We start from the raw sequence: 14,233 nt of genomic DNA, 5'->3' as shown, positions 1-14,233 counted from the left end.
CATATGCGTGTTTTATTAAAAAGCCAACACGAAAACTTTATTTAAAATGTTAAGTAGTGAAAAATATTATAAAACTCAGTTTTTAAAATCAAAACATGTTGTTTTTTTAATTAAAAGTGTGCGCAATTATCCTACAGACAATGGAAAACAATGTTAACTATTCAACTAGAATTTTGAAGAACATTCTGCAAACACCCTCTTCATCTAAATATATGTGTATAAAATTAATGGAGCACCAACTATAAATAGTTTCTGGCTATTCATGGAATAATTTCAGATTAATTGTACAACTGTATTTTTTAGTGTTATATGGGGAACTAAATGAGTTTCTGACAGTAAAACAGTGAGAGATTTATTTGGGACCCTTAGTGAATGAGGGGGTTTAATTTGTGTTTGCTGCTATATCTCCAGGACTCAGCACAATGTCTATGACATAGTAGGTGCCAGGTTAATAGCTGTTGAGAAAGAGCAAATGTGTATTGAGTATTTTGCTCTCTGAGAGAAGATGGTGATCATTCTAGGGCGAGGCTGACAATCTTACTTCAAGTCTATTAAATGCAGTGTTGCAATTGTAAAGAAGTCTTAGCCTACTGGACATTTTTGTCATTCTCGTTGCCTTGGGAACAGAGATGAGGCATAAAAAAACACTGGCCAAAGGCAAGGGTGTGGAACAGCCTGGCTATGTGTGGGGGAGAGTGAGTAAGGAATTCCTTTTGGCTGAAGGGTAAGGGTTTGGGGAAGCGAGGGAATTAAGGATGGAAGATGGTGGAAATCATAAAGTTAGCATGAGGCAACTGTGTGACATTAAGCGTCAAATAATAGCTCTATCCCTTTCATTTGAGCTCACCTATGCCTGGATGCCATCATTCCAGTCCCTAATGCCACCGTGAAGGCCAATGAGATCAACTGGCCCCATGGTAGTTCATGTACAATTTTCCTGAAACCTGCAAAGTTTTCTCTAAAATGTATCTGGTGTCTAGAGAAAGAACATCAAGATAACTGGGAGAGAAAGTATCTGTTGCTGCGTGGTACTAAATGCTCGAACGTATGATTCACTCATTCATTCATTCATTCATTCATTCAAAATGGATCTGCTTTTCAATGAGTAAATGTCTGAAGGTTGTAGGCATCTCAGAGACTCAGCCTTAGCCTGGCCATCGCTCAAAACTGCAAGACTTTGGGGGCAGGGGTACCCGGGTAGCTCAGTTGGTTAAGCATTTGACTTCAGCTCTCAGGTCGTGGTCTCATGACTTGTGGGTTAGAGCCCCGGGTCGGGCTCTGTGTTGACAGCTCAAAGCCTGGAGCCTGTTTTGGATTCTTTGTCTCTCTCTCTCTCTCTCTGCCCCTCCCTCACTTATGCTCTGTCTCTCTGTGTCTCTGTCTCTCTCTCAAAAATGAATAAACATTAAAAAACAAACAAACAAACAAAACTGCAAGACTTTTGAGTCAGCCTGGCCGTGTTCTAACTGGTCTGGCAAGATCTTCTCGATGTGTCTTAACAACCATCAAAAATAACACATAACCACAAGGGTGCTTCCTGGAATGCCTCGATTTCATGCATCATAATAAAACGAATCATATACACTTAAGTAAAAGATTTTTAAAAATGTAAAGCAAGCCGTACAAGCCCAAATGGCCCGGCTTCCATTGAGCAGTGCTGAATATGCAATTACATGTTGAACAATAGGTATTCATAAATCAGGCAGAATGCTCAGGAGAAAACAACCCTCTAATTAAATAAAAGGAGACTCTGAGTTTCTTGTTGCAGGGATTGTTGGTGGGATTAAAGGCTTGTTCTGGAGCCCAGCGCACAGAATGAGAGATCTGGCGGCCTGCCTCAGATTTCCACGGCCCCCACCTGCTGAGACACTCCAAGCCCCAAGACCGACTTGGTTTCACTAAGCAGGAGAATTAAGACAGATCTTGACCCTTGCTCCCCCGTAGGTGAGGCTTTCATCATCTGCACTGCTGCGTTGCACAGTCTGAGCACTATACAAAAGTGCTGGGCAGGGGTCTGAGGGTGGGGCAGGAGTTTGGTCCACAGCCCTGTGCCTTGGGGCAGGGCTGTCTGCCAAAGAAGTGGCTTATTCTCATTCACATAAGGATGCACTGTGAACACATAGGGTCTGCCCACCTCTCATACTTGTTCTCTGGGGCTAGGGACCCTGCTGCTCTACCCCAGGCTCAGCTTCACAGCTTCTCACACCCAGCGCTGGACCTTCTGAACTGGTGACCTGCACTCCCTCGTAGCATGATCCCAGCACCCATCACTGGTTACCTACTGCCTCAACACCCTGTTTCCCTTGCTCTTGGAACCTATCAGACTGTGAAGGTTCTGCCCAGTGTCAGGGTCCCCTGGACACCTTCCCAGTTGATTCTGTGTATTGACCCTGGTTAGGCTGGAGGTTGGGTTTCCTATAGGTACAGGAGATTGCCGTAATGTAAACATTTAACATTAATACTTAGAGGTCAGCAAAGAAAAAAAAAAGAAAATAAGGAACACAGCTCATTTTTCACTGGTCATTCTACGGAATGACTATAAGACCCAGGGTAAACACGCATCCCATAGTGAGACTATATTGTTGTACTAATTATGATTCTGCTTTTCATTTTTTAGTTTTTAAAGTTTATTTATTTTGAGAGAGGGCACACACACGAGAAGCGAAGGGACATTGAGAGAGAGGGAGGGAAACAGAATCCCAAGCAGGATCTGTGCTGAGCCAGATGCAGGGCTCGATCTCACAACTGTGCTGAGATCATGACCTGAGCAATCAAGAGTGGGATACTTAACCAACGGAACAACCCAGGTGCCCCTGATTCTGCTTTTTAAAATAATATACATATTTTTATATAACCCATCCCCTAAATGCAAGCCAAGTGTCCACTCCAGAATTCAACTAAAGAATGATTTTTTTTTTCCAGTGCTGAGAATTAAAGGTCAGGGAGTGGAGGGTGTTGAATTTATATCATACTAGAAGCTACGGGAAGTCTTGGGTATTTTCTAGTGTTATTTTGACTACACATGATTTTTGCCTTATTGTTTAGGGCCTACCCTGTGGTATAAAATAGGAATCTGTTGTAAACATTTTAGGGTTTTACTTACGTATTCTCCCAAAGGCTCATGTGAAAGCCTGGCGTCTTTCTCTTGGCCGATGTGGGAAAAGAATGGCGCTTCTCCCATTCTCCAATAAGGGTCCTCCGGTTCCCAGTGGTTTGTGTGATAAAGCTTCACTCAGCAGGATGTAGAATATGTATAGAATCCTTGTAAAACACCAGGAAACGTCTTCCTGAAAACGCTTTATTTGGGTTCAAGATTTTGACCCTGTGTGAGAACCTGCAGCTGGGAGGGGTCAGAAGCCTGGTGAGCTGGGACTGCATAAACCTCAGAGGGGCAGGTGAGGCGCAGAAGCAGGAAGACCAGAGTTGAATCAGCATGCAAACCATGCATAACGGTCAACTGAAAGAAAAATCTAGCTTAGCCTAAACTACTCTGGACTCAAAAGACCCGTCATAGAAGATTAGAGCTGGGTTAAGTTCAGTAAGTTAAATTCACACTAAATCAAGTTTAATAATTGAGTACCATATGTATATCAACCCCCCTTGTAGCTTTCAAAAATCCAAGGTAGGAGCCTCAACCTATCTTGTCATTTTAGAAATAAGGACATTAAAGCCCAACATGGCCATACTTACTTAGGTATACATGAGACACCAATGTACAACTGAAGGCAAAGACGTTGTTTCCTAGAAAGATTTTGTTTTGGGGCACCTGGGTGGCTCAGTCGGTTAAGCATCTGACTTCAGCTCAGGTCATGATCTCACGATTTGTGAGTTCAACTCCATGTCAGCTCTGTGCCGACAGCTTGGAGCCTGGAGTCTGCTTTGGATTCTCTCTCTGCCCCTCCCCTGCTCACCCTCTGTATCTGTCTCTCTCTGTCTCTGTCTCTCTCTCTCAAAAATAAACATTAAATTTTTAAAAAAGATTTTATATTTCTACATGGAAACCTCTTTCGACTTTTCTTTAGTTCATTTTTATCCAGTGTTCTCTGTTACCACCTTTTTTTTTTAAAGACTTCTTTACTTTTATTGTTTTTTAGAGCAGTTTTAGGTTCACAGCAAAATGGAGAGGAAAGCATAGAGATTTCCAGTCTACTCTCTCCCCATCCACAGACACAGCCTCCTGCACCTCCCCCACCAGAGAGGTGCCCTTGTTATAACTGACGAACCTTCACTGACACATCATTATCACCCAGAGTCCATAGTTTATTTGAAGCTTCGCTCTTGGTGTTGTCCATTCTACGGGTTTGGACAAATGTATAATGGCATCTATCCACCATTATACTATTGTGCAAATTTTTTTACTACCTTAAAACTCCTCTGTGCTCTGCCTATTCATCTCTCCCTCCTCCCTAAGCCCTGGAAACCACTGATCTCTCTCTCTCTCTCTCTCTCTCTCAAAAAGAGAGAAAAGGGGTGAGGAGAGGCAGAGAAAGAGGGAGAGAGAATCCTTAGCAGGCTCCACAATGTCAGTGCAGAGCCCAACTCAGGGCTCCATCTGATGACCGTGAGATCATGACCTGAGCCGAAATCCAGAGTCAGATGCGGAGCCGACTGAGCCACTCAGGTGCTCCAGGCACTAATCTTGTCATTGTCTCCATAGTTTTGCCTTTTCCACAAGGTCATGACTATAATTTTCTTTAAATTATGATAAAATAAGATAAACTGCTTTCAATGTGTTCAAGTGACAGAAATCTTACTCTAGTTCACACAGGAATACATCTTTCCTGCGTCTTTAGAGCAGAGCTGAATAAATAATGATGTGTGTGCAGCAGCCAAAAATGGCAGAGAGTAATCGAAGAGCAGGATGCGTGTTCTCCTACCCCATGCTGCCTCATAGCGAAGTACTTTAAAAAAAACCACTGTTTTCTAGAGTCGGCGTAGAGAACATTTTATAATATACACAGAGTGTGGTCAAGTGGCTGTTTCCAGAGCCCCCGGCCCATGGCCGCTCCGTCCTATCAGAAAGGAAGAAACCAGTGCTCTTAAAACACACAAATAGAGCAAGCCCCAGCTTCACAGTCTGAGGTCCTCTAAGGCTCCCGAGGAAAATGCGCACGTAGACAGATCAGAAGGACACAGGACACGTAGTTGCCCTACAGTAGCTTCCGAGGGGCAGACTGCCGAGGAGGCCTCCAGGAGCACAGGCCCTGCGCANGCTCCAGCCACTCCTGCTCTCCAGCTGCCGTGAGAGGCCTGGCTCGTCTTGGGAAGGGGAGCCAAGAATAGTTAGATGCTGTGCCGCTGGGAGCCCGGGTCCCGGGGGAGGGCTATTCTGGGAGGGAATGCATAGTTTACAGCATCCAGGTCACGGGGGCTGGAGCGCCGCGTGGTCGTGTCCCCAGTACCGGGGCGGGGGCTGGGTCCCGTTTGTTCAAGCATCCTTAGCACCTCACTTCGCGCCTCATCCACAACAGGCTCTCAGCGGACGCCTTTTGAGTCAAACAACAGCATTTTGATTCATCCCNTTTTTAATATTTTTATTTATTTCTAGGAGAGAGAGAGAGACAGCGTGAGCAGGGGAGGGTAAGAGAGAGAGGGAGATACAGGCTCTGAAACAGGCTCCTGGCTCTGAGCTGGCTGTCAGCACAGAGCCCGACTCGGAACTCGAACTCGCGAACTGCTGATCACGACCTGAGCCGACGTCGGACGCTCAAGAGACTGAGCCACCCAGGCGTCCTTCTTCTTGTATTTTTTTTTTTTTATGTTTTATTTATTTCTAGGAGAGAGAGAGAGAGAGACAGCATGAGCAGGGGAGGGTCAGAGAGACAGGGAGACACAAACTCTGAAACAGGCTCCAGGCTCTGAGCTGGCAGTCAGCACAGAGCCCGACGCGGGGCTCGAACCCACGAACCGCGAGATCATGACCTAAGCAAAAGTCAGACGCTCAACCGACTAAGCCACCCAGGCGCCCCCCGGAGTTCTTAATATAGGCAGTCACAGAGGCTGCTTCTGCGTTCTAGCTGCCAGTAAAATTGGTCCTATCATTAGTGTGGCCGCATATCGTTTCACCTGACCCAGAGCTGGCACGCGGCGGACCTCTAACTCGGCCCAGATAATAACCGCAGGAAGCAGTGTGCCTGCTAGTGTGCGCGCAGGGCCGTGCTCAGGGCCGTGCACTTGTTTTTTTCCAAGTAGGGTTTGTAAATTCGAAACATAGGACTTGAATGAGAAACTTAATAAATAATATTGCCTCGCTTTCTTGCTGGGTTGTCTGTAAGAATAATGCTCTGAGATTATTTACATCTGGAAGAGAGTTATTGTATTGCTATTTGGCTTACACCCTTAAAAGCTATTTTGTCCTTTTTGTAGGGGACTCCATACATAGATCATGGGACATTAACCATGGAAAGCACTTTGGATTGCACATGGGAGTGCAATTACATTCACAATTATGAGAACATAAGTAGGCATGTGTAAACTGTAGTTGCTTTTAACATAATTTTTGAGCGACTAGAGCCCTATTGCGTTTTGCTGAGAATATGGTGTTTTGCTTCTTGTTTCAGACATGCTAAATGGGCTTCCTTAGATCAGAGATTAGAAAACCTTTTCCGAAAGGCCTGGTGGTCAATATTTTATGGTTTTCAGGCTATGTGGTCTCCATTGCATGAGAGGAGACATAGATAATCCGTAATGAATGGCTGTGGCTGTGTTCCAATAAAACTTTATTTACGGTCACTGATACTGGGATTTCATATAATTTGTATGTGTCGTGAAATGTTATTCTTCCTTTGAGTTTGTAACCGTTTAAAAGCTGTAAAATCATTTTTAGCTTATGGGCTGTAGAAAAACAAGTGGCAGACCACGTTGGACCTATGGGTCATAGTAGGCTGACCTCCGCCTTAGACTCTCCCAACATCACTACCCAATGCCTCTCACTCACTTGCTTTTCCTCAGCGGCTGGCTGATTCCATTCTGATCTGTCCATGGCAAGTTCCACCACCTGGGGCCAAGCACCTACTTGCACTGCCCTTGGCTGCTACTGTAGACCTAGCCTCACCAGTGACACACTTGGAACTTTTGTCTCCGCCTCCCATTTTAAGAATCGGGTAAAAAACCTGCCCTCCAGGGAATAAATCTGGCATGATAGAAGCCATGGAAGAGACTGGATCATATAACTCAGAAGCACAGAGAAGTCAACTTCCAAGGGGACAAACTTGGACCAGTAGGAACCAGTAGGTGGGAAAGAACCAATTCCTCTCTTCCTTCTGCCTGTGATAACACACAGTTTCTTATGCAAACTGAACTGCCAAGGTCAGTGCTATGGCCACCAACATTATACATCTCCTTGCAACTGATTCCTGTGGATTCCTCTCTCACTTTCCTCTTTCTGTACTCTTGTTGCCCTAGGTTTGTACCTCCCAAATAAAACATCAGCACTTAATCCTTGCCTCAGGCTCTAATCTCTAGGGAACACAGCTCAGATATTCTTAAGAACATATATATATATTTATTTACTAAAAGTTTGCTAAAAGTTTCCCAGTCAAAAATAAAAATGTCTACCAGTCAGTGTGCTCAAAATACATGGCAAGGATTTCAAATTTAGCAAGGGCCAGGTAGCTAATGTAAATGCACTAGGCAATGCGGGGTGGTGGCAAACTGGAGGCCCAAATTTCATATAAAGAGGGGACATAAAATTCAGCTTTGATCATGGCAATGCCACACAGGAAAGAGGGCTCAGTAGTCCCAGATCTTTCTATTTCTCTCTTTTTAAATTTTTGTAAATGTTTTATTTATTTCTGAGAGAGAGAGAGAGAGAGAGAGCGTGAGCAGGGAAGGGTCAGAGAGAGAGGAAGACACAGAATCTGAAACAGGCTACAGGCTCTGAGCTGGCTGTCAGCACAGAGCCTGACACAGGGCTTGAACCCATGATCTGTGAGATCATGACCTGAGCTGAAGTCGGACGCTTAACTCACTGAGCCACAAAGGCGCCCCTCTTTCTACTTTTCAAGAGTAGTTGTCAGTTGGGCATTTTTGTGTGAATTTTTCTTATTTTTATTTTTTTAAGTTTATTTATATTGAGAGAGGGAGGGAGGGTGTGAGAGAGGGAAGGAGTGCAAGGTGGGGGGGGGTGCAGAGAGAGAAGAAAAGAGAGAGAAACCCAAGCAGGCTCCTCACTGCCAGTGCAGAGCCCGATGAGGGGCTTGAACTCAGGTATCGTGAGATCATGACCTGAGCTGAAATCAAGAGTCGAGTTTCAACATCCATCTGTATGTTGGAACTGGTTTGAGTAACCTCTAGTTTATCATCTAGGGAGGGAGATTGGAAAGATTATAAAGTGTAGAAGCAACAATATAAAGGAGGCTGTCCGGGTGAGTAAAAGGTATGTCTCAGGTAGCCTACTTGCTGCTTGGCAGCTCCCCAGAGAAATGAATGAAGTGCCCAAGGAGTCACATTCTGGGGCTTTGTCCTGTTTCGTAAGCTGCAAGGACTTGAGCTCTGATTTTTGGAAAAAGCAGGCACTAACAGTCCTGAGATGGTGTTTCTGCTATGGATTAAGACAGGAAATGACTGTTGACATCAGCTCTTTTCAGCCTCACGCCCAGTGTTTGCCTCTCCTTGGTGACATCTCGAACAGGAGGAGCCTGACTTCCTTGAAGATCTCGGCTCAAAACCACTCAAAACATTTTATTTCACATTTACATTTGTATGGATATTAATATTATATTCAGCTTACACTTATTTCCTCTACCTTTAACTCTTTGGCTTTATAATTCATCTCCAGGCAATGCATTTCAAATTTGCCCTATTCTATATAGGAGCTCTGTATATTGAAAACAGTTATTCTGTCTCATAAACTTGCTCTTCTTCAGGTTAAAACTGTTCAGCTCCTTCAGCCATGCTTCCCAAGGCATTGCTTTAAGTCTTTTCACTGTTTTGGTAATCTTGACTGAACATTTTCCTGATTGGCTGAATCTTTTAGGAACCGAAACCATAAACTGAATAAAAAATATTATAGAAAAGACCTGATTAGTATAGAGTAAAATTAGATGATCAATATCCACATACAGGATACTAAATCTTGATTAATTTAGTCTAACACCACATTAGTTTTTCAGACCTTAATATTGTTGTTACCTGTTATACTCAGTAGCACAGGAATTAACTGCTTGTATTCTTTTAGTTTGTGCACTTTTTTATTTTGCTTCAGACTAGCTCTCTTTTGTATTTTGAGTCATATTTTTCCTTTGTTCTGCTTTCATCATCTGTTTTTATTTTATTTTATTTTGTTATGTTATTTTATTTAGTGTACATATTTTATAAGCTCCCTCAAAGACTTTTGGAAATGAGATGGGAGTATAACAAGTAATACATGAAACACTGTGGCCAATCATTTTTATTTCTCAAAGTTATGGAGAGCAATGTTATTTTCTTCAAGCCAGCCTGGATTAAAGGTTCACATTTCAGTATTCCTGGGGCAGGCTATCAATTTATATTTATTTACAGAAATGAGTCCCATGGAAATGTTTGCTAGCGAGCATGTTGTTTTTCTAACTTTCTGTGTGTATATACACTCATATGTGTGTTTATAAATATATAGAGGTCTATACATATTAAATGAACATACATTCCTTGAAACATTATCTAATCCAGATTCTCAAGGTTTTCAGCTGTCAGTTTCCTTGCTTTAGAATGGTGTTTATTGCCATCTGCTCCTGTCCCATTCTTCAACTCTGTAATTATATTTTCATGAGTTAATTTTATCAGAAATCTCAAGAGCTCCATTTGGCCTTATATCAAATCATCTGGTAAATAACCGGATCAAGCCAAGCACCAAGAACTGGCAAATTCTCTTCTGGAATTTAGATGATATCAGGGCAGAGTCCGACCAGAGGAAAAGAACGACTAGGAGTGATACAGAATAAACTGTATTTTTTGTTTTTTAACGTTTATTTATTTTGAGAGACAGAAAGAGACAGAGTGTGAGTGGGGGAGGGGCAGAGAGAGAAAGACACAGAATCCAAAGCAGGCTCCAGGGTCCGAGCTGTCAGCACAGAGCCCAACGAGGGGCTCGAACTCACGACCCCTGAGAGCATGACCTGAGCCGAAGTCGGACGCTTAACCGACTGAGCCACCCAGGCGCCCCTAGAATTAACTGTCTTTTTATAGAAATTTCACCTTTCACGGTTATGGGAGGAGGTTGGGGGTGGGGTGGGGTTATGTACCGCTGTTGTTTCTAATACGAAACCGGAGTCTGCAGCAAGCGGGGCAGGCACTCAAGAAGGAAAGACAGACGTGATGCACGAGAGGGGGAGAAAAGACAAACACATGCAAGAGGATGAGTCGGAATCCTCAAAAGCTCGAAGGCCTGTGTCTCGCGCCTCCGAGTTCAATGACGTGAGCAAGGCAGGGGGAACACGCGCCTCCTCGCGGTCTGAAGCGTGCACTGGCTTGGGAGCTGGGAAGCTGAGGGGGGCGTGTGCGGGGAGCCGAACCACCTCCGCGTCTGGCTTCTGCCCCAGGCCCCTTGTGCACGCTCACCTTCAGAGCTCTGAAAGAATATGGTTTATGCTTAATTTGCAAATGCCACCATATATGTTTCTTGGGGCCCAAGCTACCATGGAACTATGCAATGGAAACAATCCTGATGAACACGGTATCTGCTCCGCTCGACTGACACAGCATCAATGTGCTGCGTAGATGATCCCCCCCCGCCCCCGCCCAAGCCCATGCTTCCCTCCAGGCAGTCTGAATTAAGAGAGTCTTAGAGTTTTGCTTTATTCCCTCCCTCCCCGCCAAATCCTAAATCTTTGTCAGGTTCCTCTGGCCCAATTCCCAGCTCTGTCCTGGGGAGGGCAGGCAGGGTGCCTTCTTCCGGGACACCGCGGTCCCCAGGGCAGAAACCGATGACCCGGCGCAGGACGGGAGAGTGCCCTGTCGGGATGGCGGCCTTTCCCAGATGGGTTGTTTCTGCCCCCCTTGGGGCTGGGGCTGCCGCCTGGTTCTCATGGCGGTTCCCAAGGAAACAGCCCTTACTTCCTGGCTTTCTCTAATCAGGGTGGCAGGGGGATGTGTCCACCTCTGCCGCAGCCTTCCTGTGCTGACAACGCTGTTTGTTCTTCCCGTGTCCCCAGGGAGAAGCCGCCTTATCTTTTCTGTGCAACATATTTGGGAAAAACACATTTTTCTCTCTTAAAGGAATTGATTATTGTTTCTTAAGACTCCAAAGAAAAGCCTTTCTGGATCCAAACACTGACTTAAAAAGATAACCTAAATTCCACCTACAGAGCAAGAGAAGGAGCTGTATTTATTAGTGGTGGTTGGTGGTACATTTTGGGTCATTCTGTGCGCTTAAAGTATAGGGAGTGTATGTGTGTGTGTTTGAGAGGGGGGGAATCTGAAATATTTTTCAAACAGCAGACCTACATTTCTTGGTTTAAGTAAACTGGGAATTTGTAGGTGTTGGTTGAAGTGTTCAGGGTTTTGGTTTGTAACCATATCCTTTGTGAGAAAGAAGTTTAAAAAAAATATATTTAATATAAACATATATTTAAAATATGTACCTTTGCAATGACAAGAAAATTCATCACTAACTCTGTTTCAACTGACTTTTTCAGGTGGATTCCCATCTTTCACTTATTACAGAGAGCAATGGAGAGCTGCAGGAATTTCCTCTCTACAATATGATTCCATGTGTAAGACTGTGGTCTGTTTTCCTTCCTTGATATTTTCTGTGAGGTTAATTAAGGCTGCACATTTGACGAGAGGGTGGAGTTGCCCCTGTGTCTTTCATTGAATAGAATAATGCACTGTTCCCTTCCAAATATTGCATTGTCCAGTGAGGCCATGTGTACATTTTTGAGACAAGGTTGGTGAGCTATAATAAATTGTGTGTGTGTGTGTGTGTGTGTGTGTGTGTGTTTTCAGTGTCTTATTGCCCATGAAAATATTTTCTGGTCCCAATATTAATTAAACATGCACTGTTAACATTATTTGCTATGTTGAAAGCATTAGGCTCTATCTGGAATCAGAGGAGTCCTCAAGAATTTCCTAAAGCAGCCGGTGAGATGGTCATGCAATTAACCACAGTACCAAGCAGAAGGAACTAAGTGAGGCAGGTAGCGGTGGACACAATGCATTTTGGGAAATTAGAGAAAAGAGGAATGATTTCCCTGATTTATCCAGTTGGAGCTTCATTAAGGTCAAGTTGAATTGAGTTGAGCCTTGAAAATAAGTAGAAAGGAGAGAAGAGATGAATAAACTGATTTAAAGGAGCACGTAGCATTGGCTGGACCAATAACTCTTGTTTCATTTTTTATAGCTATTTCTACTCATCATTAGGTTAATGTCATCAAGATAGGATCAGAACATAGGCCAGTCTTACTCCAAACAAAGCCTGTGTTCCTTCCACGAAACTGTAAACACCTTACTTTGAAAGGATCACACACTGTAGTTTTCAAAATTCCAAGCAGAAAAAGGAGTTTCTTTTTCTGATGAGAAAGACCTTTGTTAATGAGCTTTGGATGATCCAATTCCATGTAAACACTGGGGACCAAGGCTTGAATACTTGTCTTTACAAAATAGCGCTGGCGACACGGCCCAGACACCTGGCCATATATTTCACTTCCTTTGGCATAAGCTGTCCATTTTTCTTGCAGGTGGAAAATTACTAGTATTAATACAGTCTTGGCCCAGTTAATGAGGTGCACTTGAGCCCTCCCAGTGGGAGCAGGGCCTGATTGCATTTGCAAGCAGCCACCTGCAGGCATAAATTGTCAGTTCAACACCGCACATGGGGCTTCCAATACTATTCAGTTGTCCCTATGGACACGCAGTTTGGTTCAGAACGCTGAAGGCATGTAGGGGTGTATGAGAGCATTTGATTTCTATGTACAAGAAGAGGCATGTGGAAGAGAAGGCAAAAAACAGCAGAGAAAGGCAATTGTCTTTTTTGACATAGAGCCAAACCTAGTCAAAAAATCCAAACCTTTTGAAAATATCTCTTTAAAAATATGACAAACGTTTGCTTCCACTGTAATACTCCAGTGATCATCTCTTCCTTAGAGAAGTGCGGAACCAAGTTATTTACTTGGATTTAAGCATCACCCTGAGCTCACACAGAAGTGGGCATGCCAGGACAGGTCCAGGCAGTGCACCTGCTTGTTTAGTTTTTTGGGAGGTCTTTCAAAGTGAAGATCATTTAGTAAGTACAATGTGAGAATAAGTAAAGGAAATGGTGAGATCTTACCTTTATTTGGATATTTTCCTATGCTCTTTCTTTCTTTTTTAAATATTGTGCCTTTCTTTTCTTAATTTTATTAATGTTAATTCATTTTTTTTGAAAGAGAGAGAGAGAGCAGGAGAGGGGGACACAGAATCTGAAGCAGGCTCCAGGGCTCAGAGCTGTCAGCACAGAGCCTAATGCAGGGCTCGAACCCACAAACTGCGAGATCATGACCTTAGCTGAAGTCAGGACGCTCAACAGACTGAGCCACCTAGGTACCCCTGCTCTATCTTTTAAAAGAAATTCGTCCCACTTTGAAAAAGAAAAAGTGAACTTGATTTCATTTTTATAGACTGAATTGTAGTATTAACCAGAGATTTTAGAATTCATTTTTTGGTAAAACATCTTGGGAAAGAACAAAGCTGGAATTAAGCTGAGCAGTAGTGAAATCATGGTGACTCAATCAGCCAAACACATTAGAAGTGATCTGTAACTCTAGGATGGAAACTCATCTCCTGTTGGAATTGATGTCCCTCTAAATTAAAAAAAAATATATATATATATATGTTATATATATAGTCTAGCAAGTTGAAATTGGCAGGAGAGGTGATTTATTACAATGCAGGAAAAAAGAGAGAGCCTGTTTCATTATTTTAGTTTGGGTTTGACAGCAATTAAATTCTTCTGGGCCCCCATGGAAGAGAATACATTTGATAAAGGTCTGTCACATGATATCAGTGCCATTCTTTTCTACCTTTGCCCTTGACTTCATCTCTTGGTCTACCTTTTAATTACTTTTCTCTAACAGTTTCCTCCTCTTGCTTTTGGCAGCACGGGAGTCATGCAGAGCGCTGATGATGGCATCAGGGAAACTCTGGAATTTAAAAGAAAAAAAACAAACACCTGGATCTTATGAACTACATTGCCACCTGCTAGGCTGTGACATCGGGCAAAATACGCAGCCTCTCTGGCCTCAATTTTGTCACGATAAAATGGGATAATGATAAACCCAAT

Source organism: Crocuta crocuta, unplaced genomic scaffold (assembly GCF_008692635.1).
Source record: "Crocuta crocuta isolate KB4526 unplaced genomic scaffold, BGI_CrCroc_1.0 scaffold253, whole genome shotgun sequence".
NCBI lineage: Eukaryota > Metazoa > Chordata > Mammalia > Carnivora > Hyaenidae > Crocuta > Crocuta crocuta.
Note: the sequence above shows the minus strand (reverse complement) of the source record.